This window comes from Mobula birostris, chromosome 9 (assembly GCF_030028105.1).
Source record: "Mobula birostris isolate sMobBir1 chromosome 9, sMobBir1.hap1, whole genome shotgun sequence".
Classification (NCBI taxonomy): domain Eukaryota; kingdom Metazoa; phylum Chordata; class Chondrichthyes; order Myliobatiformes; family Myliobatidae; genus Mobula; species Mobula birostris.
In genome coordinates this window covers 87,551,538-87,569,086 of record NC_092378.1, presented here as the reverse complement: position 1 = coordinate 87,569,086, position 17,549 = coordinate 87,551,538, and positions in this window count along the sequence as shown.

Sequence of the window (17,549 nt, the reverse complement as noted above, 5' to 3'; positions counted from 1 at the left end):
CTCTATTGTATTTGTCTCAACTACCCCTGGCAGTGTATTCCAGGCACCCTCACTCTTCATGTAAAATTTTTCTCATTCTCACCTCTGGTATCAGATATTTCAACCCTTGGATAAAGATATCAGCTATATATTGGTGCCTCTCATAATCTTATGAACCTCTATCAGATCTCCCTTTGTCCAACCTCTCCAATCCCGGCAGCATCCTGGTAAAACTTCTTCTGCATCCCCTCCAAAGCCTCCACACCTTTTCTAAATTGAATGCGATAGTCCAGATGTGGCCTAATTAGACTTTTATAAAGCCGCAACATAATTTCTCAACTCTTGAACTCAATGCCTCGACTAATAAACACAAGCATGCGATATACCATCCTTACTTCCCTTCAAACCGTATAACCACTTTAAGAGAGCTAAGGACTTGGTCCCCCAAGAACCTCTGCAAATAAACACTGTTGAGGGTCTTACCATTAAAAGTGTATGGCCTCTACATCTTGTTTCACAGTGCAACATTTCATATTGACCAGGTTAAACTCCATTTGTCATCGCCCTTCTCATATCTGCAACTGATCTATATCCCACAATATCCTTTTGCAATCTTCTAAACTATGCACAGCACCGTCAATCTTTGTATTGTCTGCAAACTTACTAACCCACCCATCTATGTTTTTATCCAGATCATTTATATACATCATAAACAGCAGAGGTTGCAGTATAGATCGTTGAGGAACACAGTAGTTAAAGATCTCCAGTCAAAATAAGTCCCATTGCCCACTACCTTGTCTTCTTTGGGCAAGTTCAGAATTGTGCCATAACAAAGAAAGCATGACAGCAGCTCTACTTTGAACTTTGTGCAGCTTCAGCATGTCATGTGAAGCTTCTATAGCTGCACAGTGGAGAATATCACAGCCTGGTATAGAAACACTAATGCCCAAGAACAGAAAGGCCCACAAAACGTGGTAGACATAACCCAGTCCATCACAGGCAATGCCTTCCCATCATCTACAAATGACACAGCCACAAAAAAGTAGCATTGATCATCAAGGACCCTCACAATCCAGGCCATGCTCTGTTCTCACTGCTGCCAATAGCAAGTTGGTACAGGAGCCTTAGGTTCCACACCACCAGGATCAGGAACATTTATTACCCTTCAACCATCAGGCTCCTGAACAGGCATGGATAACTTCACTCACCTTAATGCTGAACTGACTCCACAACCTATGGACTCAATTTCAAGAACTCTACAGTTCATGTTTTTGGTATTATTCATGTATTTATTTAATTGCACAGTTTGTCTTCTTGTGCACAATGCTTGTTTGTCAGTCTTTGTTCATTGATTCTATTTTATTTCTCCGTTCTACTGTAAATCCCTGCAAGAAAATTAATCTCTGGATAGCATATGGTGATATATATTCACTTAGATTATAAATTTACTTTCAAACTTTTTGTTTTAATCCCAATGACCAATTCACCAAGGTCTCCATGCATTTTCATCTTCTGAATGATCTTGTCAAATGACTTACTAAAATCTACGTAGACGACGTCCACAGCTCTACCTTCATCACCTCCTCAAAAAAATCAGTCGAGTTAGTAAGACATGACTTGCCCTGCTTGAAATCATGCTGACTGTCCTGAATGAAACCATGGCTTTCCAAATGGTCATAAATTCTATCCAGAAACATCCCAATCACTGACATGAGTGTCACTGGTCTATAGTCTCCAGGATGACCCCTATTTCCCTTCTTGAATAATGGAGCAACATTAGCTACTCGCCAGTCCTCCAGGAACACACCTGTGGCTAGAGAGGACACGATGATATTGGTCAACACCCCAGCAACCTAAACTCGAGCCTCTCTCAATACCCTGGGGTATACGTCATCAGCCACTATGTACTTTTGGAAACTCAACACTACCTCATTCTTTATCTTGAAATGCCCTTGCATACTATCACTTTCCTCCACATCTTTCCCTTTGTATTGTATTTATTTTATTTCTTACATCTAAAGGAGTAAAAATCTTCATGTTGCATCTCTGCCACAATATACAAGCAATAGAGAAGGGAAATGTGGGAGGATATGATTAAGGTGAGTGCGACAGGATGCCAGTCGTTCAGACATGTGTTACCTTGGTTTTATTTGGTACAGGGACAATGGTGGATTGTTTGATGACAGGAGGGCAATTCACACTGGGAGAGGAAGAGATTAAAAATGTCTGTAAACACTCCAGCCAGCTGTGACCCGCACACTTTTGAGTAATGGCCCTTTGGTAAATACTGAGGCAAAGTTTTCAGTTAGAACCTCACCCATATCCTCCTTTATCCTTGAGTGGTCCTACACACTTCCTGGTTATCCTTTTGCTCTTGGCGTATGTATAAAATGCTTAAGATTTTCTTTAGTCTTAGGAATTTTCATGTCCCCTCCTGGTTCTCTTAATTCCCTTATTTGGTTCTTTTTTTTTTTTGGCTTCTTTATAATCCTCAATGGCTCTTTGATTTTAGCTTCCTAAGCCTTACATATGCTTCCTTCTTCTTCTTGGCTAAATTCATCTCCTCTCTTGACATCCAAGGTTCTGTTATTGCCATCCTTGTCCTTCCTCCTTACTGGAACATGCCTGTCCTGTGCTCCGTGCAGTTGGTCTTTAAACACCCTCCACATGTCAGGTGTGGACTTGCCCAAGAACAGATGTTCCCAATTAACTCTCCAAGTTCATCTGATAATTTGCCCCACTCCAAATTATTACCCACTCCCCACTACCCATACATTCATACTTAAGATGCATTATCAAATTTAAGGAGTTATGATCACTGTTTCCTATCTGTTCTCCCACTGAAAGGTCGGTCACCTAGCCAGGGTCATTACCCAACACTAAGTTCAGTATATTCCTTCTTCTCATATAAAAACATAGAAGATAAAAGCATAATACAGGTCCTTCAAGCCACAATATTGCACCAACCATTTAACCTACTCAAAATCAATCTAACCCCTCCCTTCTACATAACCATCCATTTTTCTATCACCCATATGCCTATCTAAAAGTTTCTTAAATGCCCCTAATGTACCTGCTTTTACCACCACCCTTGACAGAGTGTTCCAAGCAGCCACAACTATCCACAGAAATCTCTGACATCACCCCCCCCCCCCCAATCATTAAAATTATGCTCCCTGTATTAGCAATTTCTGCCCTGGAAAAAAATCTCTGTCTCTTCACTCTATCTGTGCCTCTCATCATCTTGTACACCTCTTTCAAGTCACTTAATCTCCTTTGCTCCAAAGAGAAAAGCCCTAGCTTGCTCAACTGATCCCCTCTCATCCAGGCAGCATCTTGGTAAATGTCCTCTACACCCTCTCTAAAACTTCCTATAATGAGGTGACAAGAACTGGACACAATATTCCAAGTGTGGTCTAACCAAGGTTTTATACAGTTGGAACATTACCTTTTGGCTCTTGAACTCAATCCCCTGACTAGTGAAGGCCAAAATGCCATAAGCCTTCTTAACAACTCCGTCAGCATGCATGGCAGCTTTGAGCAATCTATTGATTTGGAACCCAAGACCCCTCTGTTTCTCCACACTGCTAAGTGTCCTGTTCTGCCTTCAAATTTGACTTTCCAAAATGAATCACTTCACCCTCTTCCGGGTTAAAACTCCATCTGCCACTTCTCAGACCAACTCTGCATTGTGTCCATGTCCTGTTGCAACCTACAACAACCCTCCACACTATCCATCATCTAAGAGTTTCTTAAATGCCCCAATGTATCTGCTTCTACCAACACCCTGGGCAGGGAATTCCAAGCAGTCACAAATATCCATGTAAAGATCTCTGACATCCGTTTGAGTCATCTGCAAACTTACTAACCCACCCCTCCACTTCCTTATCCATCATTAATAAAAATCAGAAAGAGAGGGTATACCAGAATAGATCCCTAAAGAACACCCCTAATCGCCGATCACCAGACAGGATGCTCTCCATCTACTACCACACTCTACCAATTTTCACCCACACAACAAGCTTCCCTGGATCCCATGCCGCCTGACTTTCTGAATGAGCCTACCATACAGGATAAAGCAATCCACTGGCTCCCTAAACCTTGTCCACATTTCTGTCGTGTATTCCTCTGAGTACAGAGGAATAGTCCTCTGAGGGTAGTACTCTCATAATTGCTGCCTGTGCCACGTGCTAACGAGCGCAGGAATACCATGATTAGGAATACTAATGTGTGGCTGAGAAACTGGTGTAAGGGGCAGGGCTTTGGGTTCCTGGATCATTGAGGCCTCTTCTCGGGGACGTGCAACCTGTACAAAAAGAATGGGTTACACCTGAACCCGAAGGGGTCCAATATCATAGCAGGCAGGTTTAATAGAGCTGTTAGGGAAAGTTTAAACTAATTTGGCGGGCGGGATGGGAACCGGAGTGATAGGGCTGAGGAAAGAGGAAAACAGAAATAAATCAAAGATGGTGTGCAACAGAGATGATAGAAAGGACAGGCAGGAGATGAGGCATAATCACAGCCAGTGGGATGAGTTACAGGGCAACAGGGGTGTGGTGCAGTTAAAACAGAAAGCAACAAATACTGGACTGAAAGTGTTATATTTAAAAAGCATTACTTTTTAACTTACGTTATTTTTTGTATTTTTTTTTCACAGTAACACGTCAAAGCTGCACCCTCTCCAACATGCTGGTAGAGAGAGTTTTATTTGGGTTTTTAGCGCTGGAAATAGTTACATTCTGGCATGTCTCATTAGCAGGACAGAAGCATGGTCGCATTGTGTATTCCAGGGACCAGCTGATTGTGCTTATGCCAACCAGTTTAGCGAGCAGAGCGGCGGACACCCCTGCTGAAATCTGGAGGAAAACACACAGAGGATGCAGAGGGGGATCACAAAGACGAGGAAAGAGGACCGGGTCAAGACAACAGAGACTTATGGAGAAGAGGAGTTCGGTGGGTAATAAAATGGATGAGTTGACGGCGCTAGCCAGGCATCAGAGAACATTTCGGGAGTGCAGTGTTATGTGTTTCACTGGAACGGGGCTGCACGAGGACATATCCGATCAAAACCTCTCCATGGACGGCTTCCAGACCATTCAGGCTGACCGGAGTGCATTGAGAGCGGTAAGCATAAAGGAGTTGGGGGCTTACTGTTCTGGTTAACAATGGATGGTGCAATCCGGGTCATATTACGATCGAGGAACGTGTTTGTAGACTGGATATTGAACTTTTCACTGTTGGACTCCGGCCATATTCCACCGAGATACAACACTGGGTAGCACGGGAGGTCATTCCTGCCGGTGGCCATCGAACTTGCAGCTCCTCCCATGGAGGGTCAGACACCCTGAGCCAATAGGCTGGTCCTGGACTTATTTTCCATCTGGCATAGTTTGCATTTTGTTGTTTGATTGTTTGTGGTTTTTGTATTGCTATATTTATGCTCTATTCTTGGTTGGTGCAGCTGTAACAAAACCCAATTTCCCTCGGGATCAATAAAGTATATCTATCTATCTGTCTATCTATATTTGGATGCACCCAGCATAAGAAATAAAATGGACGATCTTGAAATTCGGCCACAGATTGGCAAGTATGACATTGTGGCCATCTCTGAAACTTGGCTAAAGGATGGCTGCCATTGGGAGCTGAATGTCCAAGGACACACAGTGTATCGGAAAGATAGGTTAGTAGGCAGAGGGGGTGGTGTGGCCCTGTGTATATGAAATAATATTAAATCGTTAGAAAGGGATGACATAGGATCAGAAGGTGTATAGTCTCTATGGGTTGAGTTAAGAAATGGCGAGGGTAAAAGGACCCTAATGGCAGCTGTATACAGGCTTCCAAACAGCAATTGGGATGTGGATTACAAATTACAGCAGGAGATAGAAAAGTCATATCAGAAATGCAATGTCAAAATAATTGTTGGGGATTTTAACATGAAAGTGGATTGGGAAAACCAGGTCAATACTGGACCTCAAGAGAGAGAATTTGTAGAATGTCTATGGGATGCCTTTTTAGGACAGCTTGTTGTTGAGCCCACTAGGGGATCAGCTGTGCTGGATTGGACGTTGGGCAATGACCCGAAGGTGATAGGGAGCACAATATTACTGAGTTCACTTTGAAATTTGAGAAGGAGAAACTAAATTTCAATGTGTCAGTATTTCAGTGGAATAAAAGAAATTACAATGGCATGAGAGGGAAATTGGCCAAAGTTGACTGGAAAGGGACACTGGCAGGAAGGACAGCAGAGCAGCAATGGCTGGAGTTTCTGTGAAAAATGAGGGAAGTGCAAGACAGATATATTCCAAATAAGAAGACATTTTCAAAGGGAAGAAGGACACTACCGTGACTGACAAGTGCAGTCAGAGCCAAAGTAAAAGCAAAGGAGAGGGCATACAAAGAAGCCAAAGCTAGTGGGAAGATAGAGGATTGGGGCGCTTTTAAAAACTTGCAAAAGGAAACTAAGAAGGTCATTAGGAAGGAAAAGATGAATTATGAAAGGAAGCTGGCGACTTACATCAAAGAAGGTACTAAAAGCATTTTAAGTACATAAAGGGTAAAAGAGAGTCGAGGGTAGATATAGGACCAATAGAAAATGACATTGGAAATATTGTAATGAGAGACGCAGAGGTGGCAGAGGAACTGAATGTGTATTTTGCATCAGTCTTCACAGTGGAAGACATCTGCAGTATTACAGACATTCAAGAATGTCAGGGAAGTGAAGTATGTGCAGTGAAAATTACGACTGAGAAGGTGCTCAGGAAGCTTAATGGTCTGAGGGTGAATAAATCCCCTGGACCTGATGGAATGCACCCTCGGGTTCTGAAGGAAGTAGCTGGAGAGATTGTGGAGGCATTAACAATGATCTTTCAAGAATCGATAGATTCTGCATTGTACCAGATGGATGGAAGATTGCAAATGTTACTCTGCCATTTAAGAAGGGTGGGAAGCAGCAGAAAGGAAAATATAGACCTGTTAGCCTGACATCAGTGGTTGGGAAGTTGTTGGAATCGATAGTTAGAAATGAGATTACAGAGTACCTGGAGGCACATGACAAGATAGGCCAAAGCCAGCATGGTTTCCTGAAAGGAAAATCCTGCCTAACAAATCTACTTCAATTTTTTGAGGGAATTACAAGCAGGGTAGACAAAGGAGATGCAGCAGTTGTGGTGTACTTGGATTTTCAGAAGGCCTTTGATAAGGTGTGCTGGAGACACTCTGGGTCCTTACATCTTTATAATCGTCCTGGATTATGCTCTACATCAAGCTACCAAAGATCATGACTTTAATAACTCATCAGTTAATAACTCATCACATGTGATTGATAAGTTTGTGGCCTAAGGTAGCAGGCGATGAGTTATTAACTTCAAACTTTCTGCATAATCACTCAAAAAGTTGACCTGCATGTGCATGTAACGACAGCTGTATAACTCATCTTCATCTACCTTAGACCACGAATTTATCAATTACCCCTCATATGTCAATGATTTGGACTATGGGATTAATGGATTTGCGGCTAAATTTGCTGATGATACAAAGATAGGTGGAGGAGCGGGTAGTGTTGAGGAAACAGAGCCTGCAGAGAGACTTAGATAGTTTACGGGAATGGGCAAAGAAGTGGCAAATGAAATACAATGTTGGAAAGAGTATGGTCATGCACTTTGGTGGAAGAAATAAAAGAGCTGACTATTATTTAGATGGAGAGAGAATTCAAAATGCAGAAATGCAAAGGGACTTGGGAGTCGTTGTGCAGGATACCCTGAAGGTTAACCCCCACGTTGAGTCGGTGGTGAAGAAGGCGAATGCAATGTTGGCATTCATTTCTAGAGGTATAGAATATAAGAGCAGGGATGTGATGTTGAGGCTCTATAAGGCGCTGGTGAGACCACACCTGGAGTATTGCATGCAGTTTTGCGCTCCTTATTTTAGAAAGGATATACTGATATTGGAGAAGGTTCAGAGATGATTCACGAGAATGATCCCAGGAATGAAAGGGTTACTGTATGAGGAACGTCTGGCAGCTCTTGTGCTGTATTCCCTGTAGTTCAGGAGAATGAGAGGGGAATCTCATAGAAACATTCTGAATGTTAAAAAGCCTGAACAGATTAGATAAGGCAAAGTTATTTCCCATGGTAGGGGAGTCTAGGACAAGAGGGCATGACTTCAGGATTGAGGGACATCCATTTAGAACAGAGATGCGAAGAAAGTACTTTAGTCAGAGGATGGTACATCTGTGGAATTTGTTACCACGAGTGGTTGTGGAGGCCAAGTCATTGTGTGTATTTATGGCAGAGATAGATAGGTTCCTGATTAGCCAGGGCATCAAAGGGTATGGGGTGAAAGCAGGGGAGTGGGGGATGACAGCCCATGATCAAATGGCAGAGCAGACTCAATGGGCCGAATGGCCTACTTCTGCTCCTATATCTTATGGTCTTTTATTTGTTCTTTTTCCTCTTGACTAGGTAAACCCCTGCCAAGCTAATTTAAACCCTCCCAAGTAGCAGTAGCAAATGAGAATATTGGTTCCTCTGCAGTTAAGGTGCAACTCATGTACAGATCAAAGGAATTTTCAATGACCTAAGAACCTGAAATCCTGCACCAGTTTGTCAGTCACACATTCATCTTTTCTATCTTTCTATCTGTCTTCACTATTATATGGTACCAGCAATAATCCAGCGATTACTACCTACAATGATCTACCTTTCACCCTGTTTTCTAATTCCTTATACTATACTTCATTGGATCTTCCGCCCTTTCAACCTATGTCATTGGCGCCAATGTGCACAACAACCTGTTTGCACACCTCACCGCTTGAGGATGTTCTGTCGTCATTCTGAAACATCCTCGAACCTGGCACCCAGGAAGCAAAGCACCATCCTGGCATCCTTTTGCGACCACGGATTCTCCAGTCTGTTTCCCTATCTATCGAGTCTCCTACCAGTATTGTTCTGTGCGACTTTACCTTTCCTGCTGAGCCACAGTGCCACCCACCCAGATACGACTGCTGCGCCCTGACAGGCGTTCTCCCCACCCCCGCAGTTTCCAAAGGCGTATACGTGTTGCAGAAAGGAATGCCCACAAACGGACTCTGTACCATCTTCGAGGCAGCCCACAGAGAAGTCGTCACCCTGACACAGTGGTGTCGAGAAAACAACCTCTCCCTCAATGTCACAAAAAAAAAGGAGCTGGTTGTGGACTACAGGAGGAACCAGAGACAGGCTCACCCCTTATTGACATCAATGGATCTGAGGTGGAGATGGTGAACAACTTCAAGTCCATTAGTATACACATCACCAAGGATCTCACTTGGTCTGTACATACCAGCTGTGTGGTGAAAAAAGCACAACAGCGCCTCTTTCACCTCAGATGGTTGAAGAAGTTCAGCACGAGTCCCCAAATCCTAAGAACTCTCTGCAGGGACACAATTGAGAGCATCCTGACTGGCTGTATCACTGCCTGGTATGGGAGCTGTACTTCCCTCAATTGCAGGACTCTGCAGAAAGTGGTGCGGACAGCCCAACGCATCTGCAGATGTGAACTTCCCACTACTTAGAACATTTACAGAGACAGGTGTGTAAAAAGGGCCTGAAGGATCATTGGGGACCCGAGTCACCCCAACCACAAACTGTTCCAGTTACTACCATACAGGAAACAACAGGAATTCTGCAGATGCTGGAAATTCAAGCAATACACATCAAAGTTGCTGGTGAACGCAGCAGGCCAGGCAGCATCTCTAGGAAGAGGTACAGTCGACGTTTCAGGCCGAGACTCTTCGTCAGGACTAACTGAAGGAAGAGTTAGTAAGAGATTTGAAAGTGAAAGGGGGAGGGGGAGGGGGAGATCCAAAATGATAGGAGAAGACAGGAGGGGGAGGGATGGCTCCTATCATTTTGGATCTCCCCCTCCCCCTCCCACTTTCAAATCTCTTACTAACTCTTCCTTCAGTTAGTCCTGACGAAGGGTCTCGGCCGGAAACGTCGACTGTACCTCTTCCTAGAGATGCTGCCTGGCCTGCTGCGTTCACCAGCAACTTTGATGTGTGTTGCTACCATACAGGAAATGGTACCACAGCACAAAAGCCAGGACCAACAGGCTGCGGGACAGCTTCTTCCACCAGGTCTTCAGACTGATAAATCACACTGATGCAATTGTAATTCTATGCTATATCGACTCTTCTGCTGTACACACTATTTATTACAAAATACTATAAATTGCACATTGCACATTCAGACATTCTGAAGGATGTAAGAAATAAAGTCAATTCAATTCTTCCCCTTGTCTCGCCTGGTTGCCACTCAATTACTGTATCTGCAGCCTGTACCTCAGGTGTGACCAGCTCACTAAAACAAATGCCTATGATGCTCTCAGCATGCTGAATTCCAGTTCTGTCATTCAGGAACCACAGTTGGGTACACTGGGGACAATGCAGGCTGGCTCCCTGATCTTCCACATCTTGCGGGAAGGGCAGATTATTGCCCTAACTGACAACCCAGCTACTCTAATAAAAACAATAATTCTTACAAAAACCTTACCTGCTCTAACTTGCTCAGCTCCCACCCACTAAAGCCTGCTGAACCTGCTGCAGTGTCATAGCTCCAGAGATCAGACTATCCTGACCTTGTGTGGAGTTTGTATGTTCTGCCTGGTGCCTGTGAGGATTTCTCCCCACAGGCCAAAGATGTACTGGCTGATAGGTTAATTGATCACTGTAAATTGAAGGAAACTATTGTCACCAGGAGCTATGGTGCAGCACCTTCATTAATAACAGATGCCTTTTCCAATTAAAGGGCAGCGAGCCCGTGAGCCTCAATCACTTTACAGAAAGTGCGATCAACAAGGAATTCTATGGATTATTGGAAGGATTCCATAACACTCTAGAGAGCTGTGATAAGGATCATGACTGACAGTACAAGACTGATGTGGATGCACATGAAATGGTTAACACATTGTTAGGTCTCGATCACTAAAAGCAGGAGATGACAAGAGGCAGTGAAATCTATGTCCTTGGGAGGTTCTGTGGAGCCGGGAGTGGCCTTCCTTCTGGAAGCCATAGACACTTCATGTTTGGGTATCAGTGACAATTTCATCCTGCACACCCTGCTGCTTCACATAACAGCTGTTCCGGAGGCATAGGAGGTCACAAAAAAATTTTGTTGCTTCCATGTCTCACATGAGACTCAACCTAGAAATCAAGATGCCGCCACATGGGAGCAGCTTGGAAGGATCAGAGATTTATTGACAAGAACAACATTGTCCATCCCTAGTTGGCCATAAAGTACTGATGAACCACCTTCTTGAACCATGACAGTGTTCCTGGTGATGGTGCTCTCACAGTGCAATTTGACAGAGAGTTCCAGCACAGATGAAGGACCACCATTGTATTTCCAGGTCTGAATACTGTGTGGGTGGCATCTGCTGTCTTTTCCCTTCTTGATTAGAGATCACAGGCTAGGGAGGAGCTGTCAGGATAGCTTGGCAAGTAGATAGCATACAGTCAGTGGTGGTGGAGGGAATGAAGGTCTTGGGAAGTTAAAAGGGTGCCAATCAAGTGGGCTATTTTATCCTGGAAGGTGCCTTGTTTGTTGAGAATTGCTGAAGCAGTACTCACTCAGCAAGTGGAAGGTATTCCATCACACTCCTGACTTGTGGCATTGTAGATGGTGGAAAGATCTTGGGGTATTAGGAGCTGCAAGATATGCAGCCTCTGACCTGCTCTTCGAAACAGAGTATTTATGTTGCAGTCAGGCCGAGTTTCTTGTGAATCGTGATGCATCAAGTTGTAGGTTAATTGGTCATTGTAACTTGTCCTGTGATTAGGCTAGGATTAAATCGGAGGATTGCTGGGCAGCACTCCATGTAGGTGTGCTCAATAGTGGGGAGAGCTTTACCTGTGATAGACCTTCTGTAGGCTTTTCCATTCAAGGCATCGGTGTTTTCATACCAGGCTATGATGCAACCAGTCAACATATTCTCTATTACACATCTCTAGAAGTTTGTCAAAGTTTTAGGTGTCCTGCCGAATCTTCATAAGCTTCTAAGGAAGTAGAGGCACTGCCATGCTTTCTTCATAATTGCACTTACATGCTGAACCCATGGTAGGTCCTCTGGAATGATAACACCAAGGAATTTAAAGTTGCTGGCCCTCTCCACCGCTGATACCCCAATAAGGACTGGCTCATGGACCTCCAGTTTCCTCCTCCTGAAGTCAATAACCAGCTCCTTGGTCTTGCTGACATTGACAGAGAGGTTGTTGTTGTGGCACCACTCAGCCAGATTTTCAACCTTCCTCTTATATGCTGATTTATCACCACCCTTGATTCAGTCAATGACAGTGGAGTTGTCAGCAAACTTAAATATCGCATTTGAGCTGTACTTATTGGTCGTCGATGGATTATGAAGCTTCTATTTCGCTTATCCTTAAAAAGAATAAGAACCCAACTGAATGCTCTTCATACAGACCAATTTCCTTACTTAATGTTGATACTAAAATTCTATCCAAAGATTTGGCCCGTAGGATTGAAAACATTTCTGATGATCAGACTGGATTTATTAAAAATCAATATTCCCACTTTAATATTCGTCACTTATTAAATGTTATTTATTCTCCTTCTAAGGAGATATCGGAATGTGTGATATCTTTGGGCACTGAGAAGGCTTTCAATCGGGTTGAATGGAATTATTTATTTAAAACCTTAGAAAAATTTAATTTTGGGCCTGATTTTATTCAATGGATTAAATTACTTTATTTATCTCCCTCTGCTCGGGTTTTTACTAATTTTCAGAATTCCAAACCTTTTAAACTTCAACGTGGAACCAGATAAGGTTGCCCCCTGAGCCCTTTGCTCTTTGATCTGGCCTTGGAACCTTTAGCCATTGCTTTTTGAGAATCTAATGATATTATTGGTATTTCAAGGAGAGGTACTATCCATAAAGTTTTGCTTTATGCTGATGACCTATTGCTTTTTATTTCTAATGTTGAGACTTCGTTACCTCCTGCGCGTTCTTTACTCTCTTGCTGTAGCCAGTTCTCAGGATATAAACTGAATTGATATAAGAGTGAACTTTTTCCTTTGAATAATTTGGTATCAATCTAACCTTCCTTTTAAAATTGTAAGAAATCAACTTACTTATATGGGTGTAACAATTACTAAGAATTATGAACACCTTAAAGAAAATTTTCTTACCCTTCTGAATTATGTAAAAAGGGCACTATCAAACTGGTCGCACCTTTCGTTATAATTGATTGGCCAAATTAACTCTATTAAAATGAATATTTTACCTAAATTTATATACCTTTTTCAGGCCTTACCTGTTTTTATTCCTAAATCCTTTTTTGACTCTCTTGATTTTATTATATCTTCTTATATATGGAAAAATAAACATTCTCAACTAAATAAAGTTCATATTCAAAAAGCTAAAAAGAATGGAGTTTTAGCTTTACCAGATTTTAGGTTTTATTATTGGGCAGTCAATATACAAAATCTTACATTTTGGTCATATTATATTAACCGTGAGGACTGTCCGATATGGGTTTCTTTAGAAGCTAACTCTGTTAATAAATGTTCTATTATTTCTCTTCTTGGATCCTCACTTCCTTTATCCTTAAGTAAATTAACTGATAATTTGGTAGTTAAATATACTTTGAGGATCTGGGTAAAATTTAGAAAATATTTTGGTTTAATGGGATTTTCTCTTTCAAGTCCCATTTTTTCTAATTATTTTTTAAACCCACTATGGCCAATCCAGTGTTTAAAGAAGGGGATAGATTGGGTATTAAATGCTTCCAGGATTTGCTTGTTCGAGGAAGTCTCCTTTCGTTTGAGCAATTGTCAGCTAAATATAGCTTACCAAAAGCCCACTTTTTCTGATATTTACAAATTAGAGACTTTCTGAGTTCTCAATTATATACACTTCCTAATAGTCCCGGTAAGGACTTATTAGATGTCATTTCTAATTTGAAACCCTTTCTTAATGGTTCAATATCCAATATTTATGGTATGTTGTTGGGAATGAGAAATGCTCCTTTAGACACAATTAAAAGTCTCTGGGAACAAGATGCACAGCCTTCAATTTCTGAGGAAACTTGGAATGAAATTTTTAAATTGGTTAACACTTCTTCGTTAGGTGCCCACCACTCCCTCCTACAATTTAAAGTGGTCCATAGGGCTCATATGACTAAGGATAAGCTATCTCATTTTTATTCGGATACATCTCCCTTTTGTGATAGATGTAACAATGGAGAAGCTTCATTAATTCACATGTTTTGGACATGTCCGAGTCTTGAAAGATATTGGAAGGAAGTATTCCAAACCTTCTCGGTACTTTTTAAGGTAAATTTTAAGCCTAAACCTTTGACTGCCCTATTCGGTATTGTTGGAGGAAAAGATATTATTTTGGAGACACCTGATTTGCATATTTTGGCACTTACTTCTCTTATAGCTAGGAGGGCGATCTTGTTTAAATAGAAGGATGTCGTTCCGCCTACTCACGCTCAATGGTTACATGATGTTACGTCATGCTTAAATTTAGAGAAGATCCGTTGTTCAATTTCTGAATCCAGCCAAGACTTTCAAACATTGTGGGGACCATTTTTGAACTATTTGACTTGCTGTTAAAGTACAGATGGTGGCTAATAACATATTTCACTTGATGATAAGGATTTTTTTTTCCTTTTTTCATTGTTTACCAAACAGCTTTGATCTTGGTAGTGGGTTTAGATTTTTTTTCTGTATAATAAAATCATTACATTTCAATATTACGATTTAATTTAATTTATATGAATATAGGGTAATGTGATTGCAAGTGTGATCCTAATATAATGTATTTGATATTATTTTATCTTTTTTTGTTTATAATATATATCTTCTTGTACTCTGTATTCTTATATGCAGAAACTAATAAAAATATTGAGAGGTACTTAGCTACACAGTCATAAGTGTAAAGTAGAGAGGGGGCGAAGCAGACAGCTTTGTGGTGCACCTGTGCTGATGGAGATCGTAGGAAGATGTTGTTGCCAATCTGAACAGACTGGGATCTAAACACATTCAAGGAATTATAGATCTGTATTCCCAAATCCCTTTGTTCTATCACACTCCTTAGTGCCCTACTGTTCACTGGGTAAGCTCTACAACGGTTTGATTGGCAAAGTGCAACACCTCACACTTGTCTGCGTTAAATGTAGCGTAGCAGTTAGCCTGATGCTTGGAGAGATTTGGCGTTTAGAATTCAATTCCGGCGCCGGCTGTAAGGAGTTTATACATGAGTGCGTGTGTTTCCTCTGGCTGCCCCAGTTTCCTCCCACAATACAAAGACAAGTAGGTTAATTGCTCATTATAACTTGTCCTGTGAATAGGCTCGGGTTAAGTAGGTGGGTTGCTGGGCAGTGCGGCTCATTGGGCTGGAAGGGAATGTTCCTGAAATAAATAAATTCCATCTGCCATTTTTCAGCCCGTTTTCCCAGCTGGTCCAGATTCCAACACAAGCTTCCATATCATTCCTCACTGTCCACTATACCCCAATCTTGGTGTCATCTGCAAATTTGCTGATCATGTAACGTATTGAAAGGCACTGAGTTACTGTGAAAATCAATATATAGTAAAATGTAAAAAGTTGAAGGATTATGGAAAAGTACAAAGAAAGGCAATACCTTGGTGACAAACATGAACCCCCCCCCCCACCGTCCCAAAAGGACTGTATTGCCAACATAGTCCTCATGTAATACCATCACTGTTGTAGCATGAGGAAATGGCAAAATGGCAGCCAATTTGTACACAAACCATTATTAAGCCTCAAAATGGATTGTGAACTGATGATTGCCCACCCACTTAAGCCCAGCTGAACCATTGATGGAAAAGCCAAGAAAGGAAGCTACAGAAGTTTTTCTGAAAGATTTGCTCTGTGATTGTCTGAATTGGAACCATAGTACATCAGTTAAGACATGCAGAGTGAAGCAAGCTTTATGGGAATTACAAAATGAACTTGTATTTCTGCAGCCCCACACTAGTAACACCAGACTATGGTTTTTGAGTCTGCTCCAAAATTCATCAAGATCATAGTTGATCTTCCACTTCAATAGTATTTACCTCCACTCTTCCCATATCCCTTGATTTCCTGTGGAACTATAGTGATCTACGCCATCAGAGTGACAGGGGAACATAGCAATTTGTGTGAACCTTTACAGTGGCAGTAATTAGAGTCATACCCTGACACTGTCTGTCAGGAATTTGTATGTTTTCCCTAAGACCACGTGAGTTTTCTCCGGGTGCTTCAATTTCCACCTACATTCCAAAAGTGTTGCAAGGATTAGTAATGTATGGGCATGCTATGTTGGAGAGGGTTATTAAAGTGTGGACATGCTATGTTGGAGAGGGTTATTAAAGTGTGGACATGCTATGTTGGAGAGGGTTAGTAAGGTGTGGACATGCTATGTTGGAGAGGGTTATCAAAGTGTGGACATGCTATATTGGAGAGGGTTATCAAAGTGTGGACATGCTATGTTGGAGAGGGTTAATAAGGCCTGTGACATTATCTACTTACTGGAGAGGTCCTGAACACAAGAAGATTTCTAGACCAGACTTGAAATTTGAAAGAATGATTTATTTTTAAAACTGGACTTAGAATAATATTCTTCAACACTTAAAATGACTTACTTCACTCAAAAGGTTGTGAGACTCTGGAACTCCCTCCCTGAAAAGACTTGAGGCTTTAGGGTCAAATTCACACTTTACAAATGAGAATGGAAGATCTTTGTTAATCACTGTCTTATGCAGAGTTGTGTCATTTTTCCAATAAGGAGATCAACTATGATCTAATTAAATGGTAAAATAGCTCAGTGAGGTCAAAGACCTGAATGATTAATATTTAGGCTGATATGGAGAAAAGTAAAAGTTTAAATTGCAGGCATGAAGCAGAAGGAGGAGCTTCTCGTAACATAAGCATCAGCACAAATCAGATGGGTTGAATGGCCAGCTTTTATGCTGTAAAATAGACTGAAAGGACAAAACATATGAACATACAGCTCTACTGGATGGCAGGTAGAGCAACAGTTCACTAACGTGAAAAATTTCACCAGTTTCATCTCTGCAGGTGGCAGTGGCTCAGCTTTAAATCAGAAATCTCTAATGTATTGTTAAGCAACTTGTGATCTGCTTGCTGTTGCCTAGTTCCAACCGGAAGTTTCTATGGTAATCTGTAACCTCAGTAAGATGAAAAACGAGGAGCACGCATGAAGAGCAGCGAAGAAACAAGGCTTATATGACAATGCCACATCAGGGGTCATTCTTCTAAAGAGAGCTCACTGGAATTCCTATTCCATCAAGTCAATTGGACAGTTACATCTCATGTACTCTGTGCTGTTTAAGCATTACCTGAAGGAGGAATGCTGCTGGAAATGATGCTGTTACTGTGGGATAGGCAGTTTACTTTACTAAAGTAAGGTCATGAAAGCAATGCTCTGTCCTACTTGAGAATGCAGGAGTTTCCTTAGTTAGTAGCATTTTTGCTTCAATCAAAATGCCTTTGATTCAAAACCCCACCTTGGAGACTTGAGATAAAATCCATTCTGATATTTACAT